Genomic DNA, 20624 nt, shown 5'->3' on the forward strand with positions numbered 1-20624 from the left:
TGCAGTGAGTGCTGGACCTGAAGCTCCCACATTCAGCCTGTACCTGGATTAAAGACTTGGAGATTATGTATTGGAATTTCAGGAGCAGGACCACACCTCCAAACACGCTCCTTCCGGTTGTCATCTACAGAGGTTCCCCCAGTTCTGCAAGCTGTACATTCTCATTTACATTCCCCACCCTCCCTCCCTCCTTGTTCTCAATTCTTTAACTTCCTCATTTCTGTTTAGTACATGGGGATCAGAATCAGAATCAGAATCAGAATCAGAAAGGGTTTTATTGCCAAATGTTGAGCAGGTTTACAACATTAGGAAATTGCTGCGGTGCTTCAGTGCAAACATACTGTCATAAATTGCGCTTAAATAGACATGAAAAAATAAAAGTAAGAATAAGAATTAAAAGTGCTACGTAGAAAGATATATAAATGAGATATACATGAGATATATACATGAGAATAAGAATTAAAAGTGCTACGTAGAAAGATATGTGCATGGGATATACATGAGATATATACATGAGAATAAGAATTAAAAGTGCTACGTAGAAAGATATATACATGAGTGCAGGTGGTGATCAGTGCCAAACATGGAATGATGCAGTGAACACAGCGTAGGGTCATGTGTTAGTGGCGGGGACAGTCATATGGTTATTGTTCATGTGTCCAACAGCAGAGGGGAAGAAACTGTTCTTATGGCGAGAGGTTCTGGTGCGGATGGACCGGAGCCTCCTGCCTGAGGGGAGCAGGTCAAACAGACTGTGTCCAGGGTGAGAAGGGTCAGCTGAGATCCGAGCTGCACGCCCCAGTGTCCTGGAGGTGTACAGGTCCTGCAGAGATGGGAGTCTGCAGCCAATCACCTTCTCAGCAGAGCGCACAACACGCTGCAGTCTCTGTTTGTCCCTGATAGTGGCTCCAGCGTACCACACGGTGATGGAGGAGGTGAGGATGGACTCGATGATTGCGGTGTAGAATTGCATCATCGTCCGTGTTGGCAGGTTGAATTTCTTCAGCTGCCTCAGGAAGTACATCCTCTGCTGGGCTTTCTTGATGACGGAGGTGATGGTGGGCTTCCACTTCAGGTCCTGGGTGATGGTGGTACCCAGGAAGCGGAATGAGTCCACAGAGGTGATGGGGGTGTCAGTCAGGATGATGGGGGGGGGGAGTGGGGCTGTGTGCTTCCTGAAGTCCACAATAATCTCCACTGTCTTCTGGGCATTCAGCACCAGGTTGTTGTGGCTGCACCAGGACACCAGACGTTCAACCTCCCTCCTGTAGGCAGACTCATCCCCGTCCGAGATGAGCCCAATAACGGTGGTGTCATCTGCAAACTTGATTAGCTTGACAGACTGGTGGGTGGAGGTGCAGCAGTTGGTGTACAGGGAGAAGAGCAGAGGAGAAAGAACACAGCCCTGAGGGGAGCCGGTGCTGATGGTCCGGGAGTCCGAGACATTCTTTCCCAGCCTCACATGCTGCTTCCTGTCCGTCAGGAAGTCAGTGATCCACCGGCAGATGGGATCAGGCACATTCATCTGGGAAAGCTTGCCTCGGAGATGATCTGCCAGGCCCGGGAGCCGCCGCCAGTCCCCTTCGAGGCCTTCCCCAAACCACAGCTCAGTTCATGTCCAAGCATCACCTTTACCTACTAAAACGCTGTCAAACCTCAAATGAGGACGTGGGCCCAGCGAGTGAAATTCTTTTAAACAGACCACAGCGTGTAAAACTTGCCCCCAGTTATCGATCTACAAGCTCGTAGCATGCGTGATAATCTGGTATTTTCTGGTATTCCAGAAGCCGCTGGAGAGGACGCGGAGACCACGGTAAAAAGCTTCATCAAAACCCACCTGAAGCTGCCGGAGGACACTGTGAAGAACATCGTCTTCGATCGGGTACATCGCCTCGGCCCCATTCGGGCTACGGCCGGGAGACCACGTCCTATCGTGGCCAAATTCGGCCACTTCAAACAAAAGCAACATGTGAAAAGCCGCGGCAGGGAATTAAAAGGAACGGACTTCAGCGTGAACGACCAGTTCCCCAAAGAGATCTTGGAACGACGCAGGGTCCTCTTCCCAATCCGACGCAGCTTCATCCAGAAGGGCTCCCGCGCTGTCATCGCTGTGGACCATCTGTACGTGGACGGACAGCTCCACCGCGACCCCAACATCACTCCGTGGCTGTATTAACCTCACACCAGATAAGAATCAGCTACACCATTTCCCTATCCACTCACACTAACTTGCATTAACATCTGTTTAACTTACCAGTATCAAATCGCATCTTAAAGTGTGATTTCATAGCAGAATTAACACCGTCACTCTCCGTCAGTGATTTAATTGGAATGTTTACGTTTTGGTTTTTTTTCTTCTCGTTTTTTTTCCTCTCTTTTCCCCCTCTTGGTTTTATGCTGCTCACCCCTGTCCTTGGTTTCTTTCTTTATTCCTTTCACTGCCTCGATCACCTGCTTTGACACTCATCCACAAACATCCTTTATTTCGACACATACGCACCATGCGCTCAACGGCAGCACATTTACATCAGTCAGACAGCGCACACAGTCATATAAGATACACACACACTTAATGCCAAGCCTACTCATATTAGTAATTATGCATACACAAAGTCAGACTCAGGGAGCATCTCGCCACACATTTTTTCTCTCTCTCCTTCTCTTTATTTATGAACAAGTGACGTATTCTCTCCACCTGTCTAAGCAACGCACACAGCATACATCCCTAGTTATACACAAACATCTATGGGTACACTGAGGTTCATTACATGGAATATAAATGGAGCTGGCTCCAGAGTAAAGAGGTTAAAAATATTTAACCAACTCAAAAAACTACAGGCGGATGTTGTCCTTTTACAAGAGACCCACAGACCTCTTAGAGGTTCGAATGAACTTAAAACACCTGAGTTTCCCAATGTGTTCTCAGCTTGTTATAATTCTAGACAAAGGGGAGCAGCAATTTTAATACATAAAAATATTAATTTCACAGTACTCGATACAGTTATAGATCCAGAGGGCAGATTCTTAATCATTAAACTATCTATACGTGATAAAAAGCTATGTATTGCAAGTGTATATGGTCCAAATGTTGATGATCCCTCATTCTTTCACGGTTTTTTCAGTGCACTCTCTGAACACTTAGATGGCACACTTGTTCTTGGAGGTGACCTCAACCTTGGACTAAATGAAGAGATGGATAGGCTCAATACAGCGGGAACTCAGCGTAATTGGCAGTCCACAAATATAATCAAACAGTATATGAGTGACTTTGGTCTTTGCGATGCATGGCGCTCCCTTCACCCCACCAGTAAGGAATATACTTTTTTCTCACATGTCCATCACTCCTACTCTCGTCTGGATAATTTTTTGGTCGGCAGCTCACTGCTGAACGACATTTCAGACACTGAGATTCACCCTATAGCTGTCAGCGATCATGGTCCTGTATCTTTAACACTAATGCACAAGAATAATACTACGCCAAGAAAAAACTGGAGATTTAATATATCACTACTTAAAGATGAAGACTTTATTAAATATTTTAAAAAAGAGTGGACTTCATATTTGAACTATAATGACACTCCCGAAACATCAGCTTCTGTTCTATGGGAAGCAGGGAAAGCTGTGATGAGAGGTAAAATAATTTCTTTCTCATCACATAAAAAGAAAAAAGAAAACAAAAATATTATGGAATTAGAAAAAAACATCAAATCACTAGAAGAAGCCTACGCGTCCCACCAAGATCAGGAAACATTGAACAAAATACGCAAAACAAAACTAGAATTAAATGAGATAATTGATAAAAAAACAAAATTCTTAGTACAAAGACTACGCCTACAAAATTATGAACATGGTAATAAATCCGGTCAATTTCTAGCAAACCAGCTAAAAATAAATAAAGAAAAAACAACTATATGTGCTGCTAAAGATTTATCGGGGAACACAACATATGATCCGATACAAATAAACAACATTTTCAGGGATTTCTATAAAACGTTGTATTCACCACAAATAAGCCCATCTAAAAAAGAAATTGATCAGTTTTTGGACAACATAACTCTTCCAAAATTATTGGACACTCAAGCAATGGCACTGGATTCACCACTGACACCAGGTGAACTCCAGGAAGCCCTGATAAGTATGCACAATAATAAGGCTCCAGGTCCAGATGGCTTTCCTGCAGAATTCTACAAAGAATTCTGGTCGATTCTAGCACCAGTTTTCTACAGAACGTTGTTGGAAATTAAAGAAAAGGGCAGACTTCCATCAAATATGAATTCTGCAAACATTAATCTCCTGCTAAAACCAGGCAAAGACCCTGTATATCCCTCAAGCTATCGTCCAATATCCCTTATAAATGTAGACCTTAAAATAATCTGCAAAGCTCTCTCAAAGAGACTGGAGAAAAGATCTCAGCCTGGGTGTTTATTGTCTTATGTAGTCTGGAAGATGAGTGGATGGTGGGGTGGGTGCAGTTTTCTCTGTGGTGGGGTTGGGTGGACTGTCCCGGGCTCTGTGGGGCCGGGCGGCGCTGCTGCACTGGGCCCGGTCTGGATGGGCCTGGGCCCCCTTTCCCTGGCGGGTCGCGGAGTATGGGGGTGCCTACTGGGGTCAGCGGGGGAGCTGGCCCCAGGGAGGGGTCACTTGCCCCTCCCTTCCTTCCCTCCCCATCTCCAGCTGCCTCCCTCTTCCCGCTCCACCACAACCACCCACACATGCAGGGCCTTGGAGTAGGGGTATGTCACCAGGGTGCAGAGGAGGCTACCCCCCCCCCCCTCTGTCACCTTCTGGCTGCCTCTGCCTCAATTTTATCCCACAACTTAGACATTCACATTACTCACACTCTCATTACACATACATATAGGATCTTGGGGGTGGGCACGATACAAGGAGTCCAAAGTACCATCAGGGTGTACACCCCACCCCTGGCATCGTTGCCCACCTCTCAATTTTAAATACACGTAGACATTGAGGGCCAGCAGGAGGGACCATGCACTTACCTGCTGCTCTCTGGCAGGTAGCTCCATGCCCTCCTGGGTTTTAAATGCACCTTAGAACACACATGCATCAACACTACAATGAGCGGGTGGAGGGAGGTTTGGAGTCTTCTCTCACCCCCATTCTCTGCGACCTGCTGGAGCAGGGGGACTAGGAGGAGGAGTTGGCCGTCCGACTGTGGTCTGGAGTGTGGAGCCTTCCTGCTGCTGCGGAGTCAGGGCGGTCTGCCTCCCCCCACCGCAGGGAAAAGGGAAACACCACCTGGGTCTGGGTGCAGTTCCCCCCTCCAGGGGCGGGGGCACCTAGACCCGGTTTGTAGAGTACGCTTGGGGAGTGTGATCGTGTGTACAACGTCTCTTTATGTCTGTCTCCACGTTGGTTGAGTGTGGAGTAAGTGCATATGAGAGCATGAGGGTGGGAATGGATGTTTGTATCTGTGTGTGCCTGTATGTCTGTGTCTATATGTCAGGTTGGGTGTCAGGCGCCACCTCTCTGGGGACATCTCAGGCCCTCCAAGGTTTGGAGGCCTATCTCCCCCTACCACCACTTCCCCTGCCAGTGGCGGACCCCCTCAGACATCGGTGCGTTGGTGGTTCTTTGTGTCCGGGGATGGGCGTCCAGGTACACACCGGCTCACTCCTTGGCGGCCGCTTATCGGGGCCTGGAGCCTGGGGCTCGCTCGGGCCACTTCGGAGGTGGGGTGCCCCCGGCCTCTCGGCCTGGGGCTCGGTCACTCAGGCGCAGCTGGCTGCCGGCGGAGCTCACGGGCGCGTCACTGCAACTCCCCCTGGCTTCTGCTCCGCGGCTGCTGAGTGAGCCCTCATCTGGGACTCTCCTCAGCTCTTTCCGGGACAGTGGCGCAGCTGCCCCTCTGTTGGTCTTCCTTGGTCTCTTGTGTTCTGGGGGCCTCTGGATGTCTGGAGTTTTGATCTCCTCCACACCTGCTTCACGCCCTGGAGGACGGGGCTGTGGCCCCCCCACACCCTCTAGCAGATTATTACATGAAGGAACCTTTTAAAAAACAAAAAACAAGCGCGTCCATGCTCACAGGTGTACACACGGGTGATCACACCCACAAACTACACCCTTTTTGGCTCCTACCTCAAAGCACACTGTGTTCTGTTGATCTTATGTGCTGCACAATAATGTTTAATATTTAGTATTTACTGTCATATTCCCATATATCATTGTGATGTTGTTTATTCTATTACTCTTGTTCTCTTCTGCTTGTTTTCTTTTTTCTTTCTCAGCAGGTGATCCAGGTGATTGATATATGCATTTTTTTTTCTCTGCCCGTTCTGTTGGTTTTTGTCTTTTGCCCTTCTCCCCCGTCCCTCTTCTCAGCTGTTTCTCTTTCCCTCTTTCTTTCTCCCCTTCTTTCCCCCAGTCAAGTCTGTCCCGTATTCAGTAAGTGAAAATAAAATAAACAATAAAAGGTGAATCAAATGGACCATTACGGCAAGGCTGGGATGGTCAGTTTGGTAAAGTAAATCCGTTGGGCATCTTTCTTTGCCTTTAGACAACAATTCTGATGGCAAAAGAGCCAAACGGGACAGGCCAAAAAGAAAAAAAAAAAAAAAAACAAAAAAAAAACTTGCCCCCCCAACTCACTCCCCCCTCACACTTTCTGAGGGTCCTGAAGCAGAGGCTACTGGTGGCATTCTACAGAATAACCATTGAGAGTGTACTCACATACTGCATCATAGCCTTGCAGGAAGTTCAGCTAGCCAAAAAAAACAAAACAATTAGCTGCCCCCTGCCCCACCTGGAGGAGATCGCCACCTCTTGCTGCCTTAGATGGGTCAAAGTCACCCTTTCAGTTTATTGAATCACAAAGATTAAAGACAACACTGGATATCGTGTTAGGTGGGGTGTATGGTCCAGCACTGCTGGTGCGTTCATTGTGTGCTCCAGTCCAGGGATGGCCATTCTGCTTTAGTACAAGTGAAGAGAACTGAAGTGAAACCAAGTGTTAAAAACAACGACTGCAGCCGCTGTCTGTGCTTTTCATGCTGTCATTTCTGATCTCTCACGTTTCTTGCTTCTCTGTCTCTCCTCTTTTTGACAAGCTCAAACATCTTGTTTTGTTTATTATTTCCTACTCTTCTTAGCAAAGACAGATCAATAGATCAGCTGTCAGGTTATCGTTTCACTTTACATAGTAGCTGAGAATTTAGTGATTCCGATTCCATTATTCGATTCCTTATCAATTCTCTTATTGATTCTCATTGTGTTCTAACTAGCTCCAGTCTGAGAGCTACCAGCATCACTAAGACATTACATTTGTGCAAATTAACTGCATGTTTATACACGTTGGAGGGATTTCCTCTCTTCGTTGTGATCAGTGTTGGGTCATTATTCAAAAAAAGTAATCTATTACACATATTACACAGAACACTTTTATTAAAAGTAATACAGTACATTACTTAATTACTGTGTTTGGCCTGTTTGCATCCATTCTTTGCATTGCTGCAATCTAGGGGCTGCGGGAAGGATAATGTTTCTGGAATCTGGATGGTGCCAGCTGAAGCTGCAGAGGCTTCAAAATCCTGAAATCACTTCATGAAGTAATGGTAGTGACGCCCATCTTTTTTATGCTGTGTTTTTAAAGAGGGGTGCATATCCAAGTGTGTGCATGATGGATCAGGGAGTACAGAAAAGCATCACGTGTATATACTCACCAGTCTACTGCAAACCACTAAATCTCATCTGATTTGAACCAGAATTATACAAATAACCATGTTATTTCCAAACTGGTAGCTTTGCAAAATGTAACATTTATTGTAACATCATCTGCTGTCCTTGTCCAATCCAAAAAATTAGACAAGCAATTGGTACATCAACAGCAGATTCAGAATATGTACTGTGTCCACCAAAAAACTGTTCAAACACCATGAAACAGTTTCATCCTATTAACAGCAAAGACCTGGAGGACATCATAGGTCAACTGAACTCCTCCTCCTGCTGTTTAGATGTCCTGCCAACAAGTTTTTTCAAAAAGGTCTCAAAGACTTTAGAGTCAGACCTGTTACAGATCGTCAACTTTTCTTTAATGTCAGGTGTGTTTCCAGAACCACTAAAAACTGCTGTAATAAAACCTATACTGAAAAAGGACAATCTTGACAAGACACAAATGAACAACTACAGGCCGATCTCAAATCTCCCATTTTTAAGTAAGATCATTGAAAAAGCAGTTTCTCAACAGCTCAGTTACTTCTTAACACAGAATAACTGCTATGATGTCTTCCAGTCAGAACCACAGCACTGAAACTGCTCTGACCAAAGTGTTTAATGACATATGTCTGAATACAGACAGTGGAAAAATGTCAGTCTTAGTTTTACTGGATCTCAGTGCAGCATTTGATACAGTTGACCACAACATATTACTCAAACGACTGGAGAACTGGGCAGGTCTTTCAGGAACTGTACTAAACTGGTTCAAAACATACTTAGAAAACAGGAAATACTTTGTATCAATAGGTAACTTCACATCTGAGCAGACAAGTATCACATGTGGAGTTCCCCAAGGTTCCATCTTGGGACCCCCTCTGTTTAACATCTACATGCTCCCACTGGCACAGATTATAAAGAACAACAAAATAAACTATCATAGCTATGCAGATGACACACAAATATATATCACAGTGTCACCAGGAGACCGAGGCCCTGTACAGGCTCTTGGTAAATGCATTGAAGAAAATTAATGACTGGCTGTGCCACAATTTTCTCCAGCTAAACAAAAACAAACTGAGGTAATAGTCTTTGGCGCCAAAGAAAAAACGATTACAGGTCACCAGAGAACTTCAATCTATACACCTAAAAACCACAAACCAGGCGAGAAATTTGGGTGTAGTGATGGATGCAGACCTAAACTTAGAAAAACACATTAAGACAATAACAAAGTCAGCTTACTATCACCTCAAGAATATTTCAAGGATAAAAGATCTGATGTCTCAACAGGACCTGGAAAAACTAGTCCATGCATTCATCTTTAGTAGGCTTGATTACTGTAACAGCATCTTTACAGGTCTACCTAAAAAATCAGTCAGACAACTACAGCTCATTCAGAACTCTGCTGCTCGAGTCCTCACTAAGACCAAAAAAGTGGACCACATCAGTCCAGCTCTGAGGTCTTTACACTGGCTGCCTGTCCGTCAGAGGATAGACTTTAAAGTTCTGATGCTGGTCTATAAAGCTCTGAATGGTTTAGGACCAAAATACATCAGTGACCTCCTGACCCAGTATGAACCTTCCAGATCCCTCAGGTCATCTGGATCCGGTCTTTTATCAGTTCCCAGAGTCAGAACCAGACACGGAGAAGCTGCATTCAGCTTTTATGCTCCTTATATCTGGAACAAACTCCCAGAAAGCCTCAGATCAGCTGAAACACTAAGTTTATTTAAACCCAGGTTGAAGACTCACCTATTCTCAGCTGCATTTGAATAAAGCACCAAAGCCACACTTTTAAGCTTAAATTTCAAAACTTACATTTAACTACTGATTTTATCTACTGTTCTGATTTTATCTGTTTTGATTTTATATACTGTTTTGTTTGTTTGTTTGTTTGTTAATTAGTTTGTTTGTTTGCTTGTTTTAATCAATTTTAAATCATGCTTTTTATTTGTTTTTATTTCTAATGTCTCTGTAAAGCACTTTGAATCACCTTGTTGTTGAATTGTGCTATACAAATAAACTTGCCTTGCCGTGTCTTCTTTCTGTTCCCCTGGCCAGAAATTCCTTTTGTGTTACTCTCTTCTGGAGAAGTAACACAAAAGGAAATGTCATAATAAACAACCTGAGCTGTTGCAAATACCATGTGATCTGTCAAAGAGGCTTTTCTTTTTTTCTTCTGATGCCTGACACAATCAACAGGTTCCAGTCTGTTTGACTGTTTTTCCTCTGGTGCATTTTGAGAGGAAGTATCTTCATCCACACAAGTTTAACATTACACAAATCTGCTTGTCCTTATGTACTGTGAACCCATTAATAGTATTTATCTGCATCAAGTAGAGGAAAATCAATTAGTTGAATGCCTTCATATAGAAAAACATTACCGGTTTCCTTCCTCTGAGTGAAAACTACACTTATGCAATACGTTTCTGAAAAGATTTTTTCTTGTTAGAGACACCAAACAGAATGAAATTCATAAATAAATAAAGATGGTTTACAGATGGCTCCTTCTAGTGGCAGCCTGCTGTAGCAGTTCTCTGTCTTTGTAACGTTCTTTAGTGTCTTTGATGTTTCTGTTGCTTTTTTTTCCTTTTCTTTTTCATCTCCATCACCCAGACTGGCCTGCACATTACATCCACGTAAATGAGAAGAGAGCTAGACAGGCTCAGAGAGGGGAAAGCAGCAGGACCCGACGACGGCCTGTGCTAGCCAGCTGTGTGGAGCACTCCTACGCCTATACAACCTGAGCCTGCACCTCCAGAGAGAGAACACATGCCTGGTCCCAGTGCTAAGAAGAATGAGAAGTGGGCTACTGGAACAAGATGGAGATGCATAAGTGGGCAAGAGATGAAAACAGGGCGTTGTTGGAATGCTACTCACAAGTAACCCCAGGGGAAGGGGTTACATGAATAGGATGTGGGACCTATGGAGTCTTTGATACCTCCATCCAGACATTCAGAAGAAGGAACTGCTCTCACAGCTAGAGACTGACGAGTTGCAACACAAATGCTACAGCAAGGGGGAGCCAGGACGACAGGTTAGGGGGAGATATCATCACCCCCACCTGAGATTGGGTACCAAGCCCCAAGTGCGATGGAAGAAGGGTCGTTGAGTATGAGAAAAATTGACCTGAAAAACAGAATCATGATGAAGCTTGAAACCTGCACCCTCCATTACCAAGATTACATGAAGTACCCTCTGAAGATCTAGTAGAGGATGTGAATGAAACACTACAGACAATACCTACTGCGACCATTACAGAGACTAATCAACTGATCTACCCTACGGCAGCCGTGGTCAGTGAGATGCTTGGCTACAAGATGAACAAACAGCCACGAAGAGGAGTATCCTCCATGGAAAAGGAGACTAGAGGCTAAGATCAAGGCAGCAGGAAGGAGTCTAGACAACCATCGGAGCTGCAGAAAGGTGCAACAAAGACGGTGCCTAAGAAGTACAGGAACCTGTCCATACCTGAAGCCTTGGAAACTGTCAAACAAAAACTCACAGCTTTGGCCACCTCCAAGGGCAACTGGCAGCACAAATGAACCAGCTGCTACTTGACGAGAGACACCCAGAATGGCTAACTGAAGGCCGGACAGTCCTGATCCTCAAGGACCCGTAGAAGGGACCCGTCCCCTCCAATTACCTACTACCGACCAATAACCTGCCTCAGCACCACTTGGAAGCTCCTGTCAGGCATCATAGCAGCTAAGATGAACAGGCACATGAGTCAATACATGAGTGGGGCACAGAAAGGGATTGGTAGGAATACCAGAGAAGTAAAACACCAGCTATATATATATATATATATATATATATATATATATATATATATATATATATACACATATATATATATATTTGTGTTGTACCTCGTCAATCTCTAGCTGTGAGAGCAGTCCCTTCTTTCGAATGTTGGAACACTGAGCTACTAGTTGTTTCGCCGTCATTGTGGATGTTGGGTATCGAAGAATCCATAGGTCCCTCATCCTATTCATGTAGCCCCTTCCGCCGGGGTTACTTGCGTAGTAGCATTCCAACAACGCCCTGTTTTCGTCTCTTGCCCACCGATGCCTTCTTGTTCCATCTTGGCTACAAGATGAACAGCGACAAGGGGCAGTACCCTCCATGGAGAAGGAGGCTAGAGGGCAAGATCAAAGTAGCACGGAGGGAGGTTAGCCAACTAACGGAGTTGCAGAAAGGTGCGACAAATAAGGTGCCTAAGAAATACAGCAAGCTGTCCATACCTGAGGCCTTGGAAACTGCCAAGCAAAGACTCACAGCCTTGGCCAGCCGCTTGAGGAGGTACACCAGAGAGATAGAAGGCAGGAGAATAAACCAGCTGTTCTCCACAGAACCAGCAAAGGTGTACTCTCAGTGGCAAGGGAACAATAAGAGAACAGCACCACCAAGGCTGGAGACGGAGCAATACTGGAAGAGCATATGGGAGAAGGATGCAACCCATAACGGCAATGCTCAGTGGCTAGAGGATCTGAGGGCAGACCACAGCGACCTCCCTGAACAGGGTCCAGTAACCATCACAGTGGCAGATATCCAAGAAAGGGTCTCCAGTATGAAGAGTTGGACAGCACCAGGGCCCGACATGGTTCACGCCTACTGGCTGAAGAAGCTGACTGCACTCCACGAGCATCTGGCAGCACAAATGAACCAGCTGCTAGTTAACGAGAGACACCCGGAATGGCTAACCGAAGGCCGGACGGTCCTGATCCCCAAGGACCCCAAGAAGGGACCGGTCCCCTCCAACTACCGACCAATAACCTGCCTCAGTACTACATGGAAGCTCCTGTCAGGCATCATATCGGCTAAGATGAACAGGCACATGGGTCAATACATGAGCGGGACACAGAAAGGAATTGGCAAGAATACCAGAGGCGCAAAACACCAGCTACTGGTAGACAGAACAATCAGCCGAGACTGCAAGACCAGACTGACCAACCTGTGCACTGCCTGGATTGATTACAAGAAGGCCTATGACTCAATGCCCCACAGCTGGATACTGGAATGCCTAGAATTGTACAAGATCAATGGGACCCTAAGAGCCTTCATCAGGAACTCAATGGGGATGTGGCGTACAACACTATAGGCCAACTCCAAGCCCATAGCACAAGTCACCATCAAGTGCGGGATCTACCAAGGAGATGCTCTGTCCCCACTGCTGTTCTGCATAGGCCTGAACCCCCTCAGTGAGATCATTAACAAGACTGGCTACGGATACCGACTACGGAACGGAGCAGTTGTCAGCCACCTCCTGTACATGGATGACATCAGAATCAGAATCAGAATCAGAATCAGAATACTTTATTGATCCCTGGGGGAAATTATTTTTTGTTACAGTGCTCCATTTTAAACCAACATTAAGACAAGACAGACAATACGCTAACTAAGAATAGTACAATATATACATATATATACATACATACATACATAAGTCACTTATAAATAAATAGTTGGAAAAGAAACATGTGTAGTTGTAGCAGCAAACAGTGTGTTAAGTGGATGCGTTGTACAGGGAGATGGCCACAGGCAGGAATGATTTCCTGTGTCGTTCAGTGGTGCTTTTCGGTAATCTCAGTCTCTCACTGAACGAGCTCCTGTGACTGACCAACATGTCATGGAGTGGGTGGGAGGTGTTATCCAACATTGTCTTTATCTTGGACAGCATCCGCCTCTCCGACACCACCTTGAGGGAGTCCAGCTCCATCCCCACAACATTGCTGGCCTTACGGATCAGTTTATTAATTCTGTTGGCATCTGCGACCCTCAGCCTGCTCCCCCAGCATGCAACAGCATAGAGGATCGCACTGGCCACCACAGACTCATAGAAAATCCTCAGCATTTTCTGGCAGATGTTGAAGGACCTCAGTCGCCTCAAAAAATAGAGACGACTCTGGCCCTTCCTGTAAAGTGCTGTGGTGTTTTTAGCCCAGTCCAGTTTATTGTCAATGTGTACTCCAAGGTATTTATAGTCCTCCACAATGTCAACACTGACCCCCTGGATTGAAACAGGGGTCAAGTGTTTCCTGGTCTTCCTGAAGTCCACGATCAGTTCCTTGGTCTTTGCCACGTTGAGCTGCAGATGATTCTGCTCACACCACGTGACAAAGGAGTCGACCACAGCCCGGTACTCTGTCTCATCATCCCTGCTGATGCATCCAACCACCGCAGAGTCATCAGAAAACTTCTGAAGATGGCAGGTCTCTGTGCAGTGGCTGAAGTCTGTGGTGTAGAGGGTGAAGAGGAAGGGGGAGAGGACAGTCCCCTGTGGTGCCCCTGTGTTGCTAATCACCTTGTCAGACACACACTGTGGGAGACGTACATATTGTGGTCTTCCTGTCAGGTAATCAACAATCCAGGACACCAGAGAAGCATCCACCTGCATCGCTGCTAACTTATCACCCAGGAGGGTCGGCCTGATGGTGTTGAAAGCACTGGAAAAGTAAAAAAACATGACCCTCACAGTGCTCGCCGGCTGGTCCAGATGGGTGTAGACACGATTGAGCAGGTAGATGATGGCGTCCTCTGTTCCGAGACGAGGCTGATAAGCGAACTGAAGGGGATCCAGATGTGGTCTTACTATGGGTCGCAGCTGGTCCAGGATGAGCCTTTCCAGGGTCTTCATGATGTGGGAGGTCAGTGCCACGGGCCTGTAATCCTGGGGGCCACTGGGACGAGGCGTCTTTGGTACAGGGACGAGGCATGATGTCTTCCACATCACCGGGACCCTCTGCAGACTCAGACTCAGCATAAACAGTTTATGAAAGACTCCACACAGCTGGGGGGCACAGGTCTTGAGGACAAGGGGACTCACTCCGTCTGGTCCAGCAGACTTGCCTGAGTGAAGTCTCCTCATTTGCATCTCAACCTGGTATTGAGTGAAGGTGATGGGTGGGGGAGGGGTGTCAGGAATCTCACAGGAGGCAACATGTGAAGAGAGAGGCTGGCACAGTGGTGTGGCTCTGGATTCCAGGCTGACTGCAGGTGAGGTTGTGGGGGTGGGAGCAGACACTGTGGTGTCGAATCTATTGAAAAACAGATTCAACTCGTCGGCTCTATTCTCACCTTCCTCAGCTCCCCTGCTGTTGGTTGGCCTGAATCCAGTGATGGTCTTCATGCCCCTCCACACCTCTCTCATGCTGTTCTGCTGGAGTTTCCACTCCAGCTTCCTCCTGTAATTGTCCTTAGCCTCTCTGATCTTGTCCTTTAGTAACACCTGGACCTTCCTCACCTCCTCTTTGTTGCCCCCTCTGAAAGCCCTCTTCTTGTTGTTGAGGAGGGCTTTGATGTCCTTAGTCACCCACGGCTTGTTATTTGGGTAACAATGAACAGTCTGAGCTGGAACAATGGAGTCGGTGCAGAAAGTTATGTAATCTGTGATACACTCAGTAAGCCCATTGATGTCCTCGGCGTGAGGCTCACAGAGTGTTTCCCAGTCGGTCACCTCGAAACAGCCCTGTAGTTCCGCTATTGCCTCCTCTGACCACCTCCTAACAGTCCTGGTGGTCACAGGTTCCCTCCTCACAATTGGCACATAGCGGGGGGTGAGGTGAATCAGGTTATGATCTGACCTACCAAGTGGGGGGAGGGAGGAGGAGCTGTATGCATCCTTGACGTTAGCATACAGTAAGTCTAAAGTTTTCTCTCCCCTGGTGGGACAGTCCACATATTGTTTGAATGTTGGTAGTGTATTGTCCAGTGATACATGGTTGAAGTCACCCGAGATCACAATAAAGGCACTCGGGTGCTGAGTCTGTAGCCGAGCTATGGCAGAGTGGATAGTGTCACATGCAGCTGTGGGGTTAGCAGAGGGGGGAACATAAACAGCCACCAAGATGACGTGAGAGAATTCCCTGGGTAAATAATACGGCCTGAGTCCAACAGCACACAGTTCAGTGTCCGGGCAACAAATCCTTTCTTTGATTGTTATGTTGGCAGGGTTACACCACCGGTTGTTAACTAAAACAGCAAGCCCACCTCCTTTACGCTTACCGCTAGCAATGCTGTCCCTGTCCGCCCGAACAGTGTGGAAGCCTTCCACGGAAGCATTCTCATCGGGAATGACCTGGTGCAGCCATGATTCGGTGAAACACATCAGGCTACACTCTCGGTATTCCCTCTGACTCCGTACCAGTGCTGAGAGCTCGTCGATTTTACTTGCCAACGATCGCACATTTCCCATCACGATAGACGGCAGACACGGTTTAAACCTCCTCCTCGCTTCGAGCCTCCGCTGTCTCACCGTCACCTTTTTTCTTCTCTTCTGTCCTTGACCTCTGCATCCCCGATGTGTTTTCCTCCAAATTTCAGCTGGTACTTCTGCGGGCACTTCTGCGGGCCTGGCCAGCGAGCCGGCCGGCATCAGGGCGATCAGCTGATCTCTGGAGTAAACAGTCCGTGCGTGTAGGAGATGTGCCGCGGTCCCGTTCCATGATAAAAGTAACAGTTCCACGGCCACCAGAAGAACAAAAACTCTCTCAATCCACAAAACGGAGGAAAATACAAGTCAGAAAAAAAAGAATACGTAAGAAAAAAGAGCTAAACTAAGAGAAAAGCAGGAGCGACTGTAACAGGCTGCACGCTGGTTGGCGCATGCGCACTTAACACTTAACGACATCAAGCTGTATGCCAAGAGTGAACGAGACATCGATTCACTGATCCACACTACCAGGCTATACAGCAATGACATTGGAATGTCGTTCGGACTGGAGAAGTGTAGCCGGATGGTAACAAAGAGAGGGAAGGTAGTCAGAACTGAGGGGATTGAACTACCAGAAGGCAACATTGCAGACATAGAGGACAGTTACAAGTACCTGGGGATCCCACAGGCGAATGGGAACCATGAAGAGGCCGCTAGAAAAGCTGCAACCACCAAGTACCTGCAGAGGGTCAGGCAAGTCCTGAGGAGTCAGCTGAATGGTAAGAACAAGATCCGGGCCATCAACACGTACGCCCTGCCCGTGATCAGGTACCCTGCTGGGGTAATAGGCTGGCCAAAGGAGAAGGTAGAAGCCACTGACATAAAGACAAGAAAGCTCCTTACCATGCATGGAGGGTTTCACCCCAAGTCCAGCACCCTGAGGCTGTACGCTAAGCGGAAGGAAGGGGGCCGGGGACTGGTGAGTGTCAGCACCACAGTCCAGGATGAGACAACGAACATCCAAGAATACATTGGGAAGATGGCCCCAACTGACCGAGTGCTCAGTGAATACCTCAGGCAGCAGAAACCCAAGAAAGAGGAGGGAGACGAGGAACCATCATGGAAGGACAGGCCCCTGCACGGTATGTACCACCGGCAGATAGAGGAGGTGGCTGATATCCAGAAATCCTACCAGTGGCTGGACAAAGCTGGACTGAAAGACAGCATGGAGGCACTAATCATGGCAGCACAAGAACAAGTTCTGAGCACAAGATCCATAGAGGCTGGGGTCTATCACACCAGGCAAGACCCCAGGTGCAGGCTGTGTAAAGATGCCCCAGAGACAATCCAGCACATAACAGCAGGGTGCAAGATGCTAGCAGGCAAGGCATACATGGAACGCCATAACCAAGTGGCCGGCATAGTGTACAGGAACATCTGTGCCGAGTATAACCTGGAAGTCCCGAGGTCAAAATGGGAGATGCCCCCAAGGGTGGTGGAGAATGACCGAGCTAAGATCCTGTGGGACTTCCAGATACAGACGGACAAAATGGTGGTGGCTAACCAACCGGACATAGTGGTGGTAGACAAACAGAAGAAGACGGCCGTAGTGATCGATGTAGCGGTTCCGAATGACAGCAATATCAGGAAGAAGGAACACGAGAAGCTGGAGAAATACCAAGGGCTCAGAGAAGAGCTCGAGAGGATGTGGAGGGTGAAGGTAACGGTGGTCCCCGTGGTAATCGGAGCACTAGGTGCGGTGACTCCCAAGCTAGGCGAGTGGCTCCAGCAGATCCCGGGAATAACATCGGAGATCTCTGTCCAGAAGAGCGCAGTCCTGGGAACAGCTAAGATACTGCGCAGGACCCTCAAGCTCCCAGGCCTCTGGTAGAGGACCCGAGCTTGAAGGATAAACCGCCCACAGGGGCGTGCTGGGTGTTTTTTTAAACCTGATGCTAGAGTCCCACACACCAGGACAAATCCCTATCCATACAGTGGGGCAAAAAAGTATTTAGTCAGCCACCGATTGTGCAAGTTCCCCCACCTAAAATGATGACAGAGGTCAGTAATTTGCACCAGAGGTACACTTCAACTGTGAGAGACAGAATGTGAAAAAAAAATCCATGAATCCACATGGTAGGATTTGTAAAGAATTTATTCGTAAATTAGGGTGGAAAATAAGTATTTGGTCACCTCAAACAAGGAAAATCTCTGGCTCTCACAGACCTGTAACGTCTTCTGTAAGAAGCTTTTCTGTCCCCCACTCGTTACCTGTATGAATGGCACCTGTTTGAACTCATCATCTGTATAAAAGACACCTGTCCACAGCCTCAAACAGTCAGACTCCAAACTCCGCCATGGCCAAGACCAAAGAGCTTTCGAAGGACACCAGGAAAAGTATTGTAGACCTGCACCAGACTGGGAAGAGTGAATCTACAATAGGCAAGCAGCTTGGTGTGAAAAAATCAACTGTGGGAGCAATCATCAGAAAATGGAAGACATACAAGACCACTGATAATCTCCCTCGATCTGGGGCTCCACGCAAGATCTCATCCCGTGGGGTCAAAATGATCATGAGAACGGTGAGCAAAGATCCCAGAACCACACGGGGGGACCTGGTGAATGACCTGCAGAGAGCTGGGACCAAAGTAACAAAGGTCACCATCAGTAACACACTACAACGGCAGGGAATCAAATCCCGCAGTGCCAGACGTGTTCCGCTGCTGAAGCCAGTGCATGTCCAGGCCCGTCTGAAGTTTGCCAGAGAGCACATGGATGATACAGCAGAGGATTGGGAGAATGTCATGTGGTCAGATGAAACCAAAGTAGAACTTTTTGGTATAAACTCAACTCGTCGTGTTTGGAGGAAGAAGAATACTGAGTTGCATCCCAAGAACACCATACCTACTGTAAAGCATGGGGGTGGAAACATCATGCTATGGGGCTGTTTTTCTGCCAAGGGGACAGGACGACTGATCCGTGTTAAGGACAGAATGAATGGGGCCATGTATCGTGAGATTTTGAGCCAAAACCTCCTTCCATCAGTGAGAACTTTGAAGATGAAACGAGGCTGGGTCTTCCAACATGACAATGATCCAAAACACACCGCCCGGGCAACAAAGGAGTGGCTCCGTAAGAAGCATTTGAAAGTCCTAGAGTGGCCTAGCCAGTCTCCAGACCTCAACCCCATAGAAAATCTGTGGCGGGAGTTGAAAGTCCGTGTTGCTCGGCGACAGCCCCAAAACATCACTGCTCTCGAGAAGATCTGCATGGAGGAATGGGCCAAAATACCAGCTACTGTGTGTGCAAACCTGGTAAAGACCTATAGTAAACGTTTGACCTCTGTTATTGCCAACAAAGGTTATGTTACAAAGTATTGAGTTGTATTTTTGTTATTGACCAAATACTTATTTTCCACCCTGATTTACCAATAAATTCTTTACAAATCCTACTATGTGGATTCATGGATTTTTTTTTCACATTCTGTCTCTCACAGTTGAAGTGTACCTCTGGTGCAAATTACTGACCTCTGTCATCATTTTAGGTGGGGGAACTTGCACAATCGGTGGCTGACTAAATACTTTTTTGCCCCACTGTATACACACACATTTTATAGCAGAAAATCACAGACTCCTTTTAAACATTTTGTGTGCGTGTGTGCGTGTGTGCGTGTGTGCGTCTGTGTGTGCGTGTGTGCGTCTGTGTGTGCGTGTGTGCGTGTGTGTGCGTGTGTGCGTGTGTGTGTGTGTGTCTGTGTGTGTCTGTGTGTGTGCGTGTGTGTGTGCGTGTGTGTGTGTGTGTGTGTCTGTGTGTGCGTGTGTGCGTGTGTGTGTCTGTGTGTGTGTGTGTGTGTGTGCGTGTGTGTGTGTGTGTCTGTGTGTGCGTGTGTGTGTGTGTGTGTGTGTGTGTGTGTGTGTGTGTGTGTGTGTGTGTGTGCGTGCGTGTGTGTGTGTGTGTGTGTAGGCTAGCAGCTGAAGCAGAGTTCGGGGCTTGCAGACAGTCCTGCGTGTATCGAGCTATGTAAGCTCAGCCTGCACTGTCAGCGACTGCAGCAGTAATAACTGCACTTAACATTCAAGCTGCACTGCACTGCTCAGGCTTGCATTTGAACTTCAGTGCACAGTCGGCTTGTAATTGGAAAAGCTGATGAGAGAGCCGTTGGACATTAGCCAGGAAGCACGGTAGAGTGTACTGTGAGTCAGATACTAAGGAAAGGTTAAGATCAAGCAGGAAGCTGCAGGAGCTGCATCTGAGACGTGAGAGCATCAAAGAGTGAAGTATGTATCATCTCCTTCTCTCCCAGATGATTCCCAGGTTTAATAAACCCGCAAAATTGTCACCTTTTAACTTTCTGACTGAGTTCTGACAGGGATAATCATCTATGATGTTGTTATATACTGTATCTCAGTGAACATCAAGCAGATTAGTCTTAAAGCTACACCAGTCTGTAATTCAAAGACAGATAAAATGACTGTGTAAACTATAAATAAATAATAATAAATGCAATTTCATTTATATAGCACCTTCCTACACAGAATCACAAAGTTCTGCACATAAGATAACAAATAACTATTTATATTTACTATGTTATTCACAGGGTGAGCTTGTTTGTCTTTTTTTTTACCAACCTCAGTTCCAGCATCAGCGGTCAGTACACTACAGAGTTACAGTGTCAATCTAGCTGAGCATGCAGCAGCCAAAGAGGTACGCTAACATAACGCTATAAGCTGATAAGAGTTCATCACACTGATGGTTGTGATGCGGGTAGAGAGGAACTGCAGCAACTGCTATATTTGAGTCTGTT

At 46.8% G+C, this 20624-nt stretch overlaps 1 protein-coding gene across 2 annotated transcripts in view; it reads right to left on the minus strand.

Annotated features, from left to right (window-relative positions):
• plppr5b (phospholipid phosphatase related 5b) overlaps positions 1-20624 on the minus strand; it is a 115296-nt gene that overhangs the window by 92846 nt on the left and 1826 nt on the right. The window lies entirely within an intron of this gene.

This window comes from Maylandia zebra, linkage group LG9, assembly GCF_041146795.1.
Source record: "Maylandia zebra isolate NMK-2024a linkage group LG9, Mzebra_GT3a, whole genome shotgun sequence".
Classification (NCBI taxonomy): domain Eukaryota; kingdom Metazoa; phylum Chordata; class Actinopteri; order Cichliformes; family Cichlidae; genus Maylandia; species Maylandia zebra.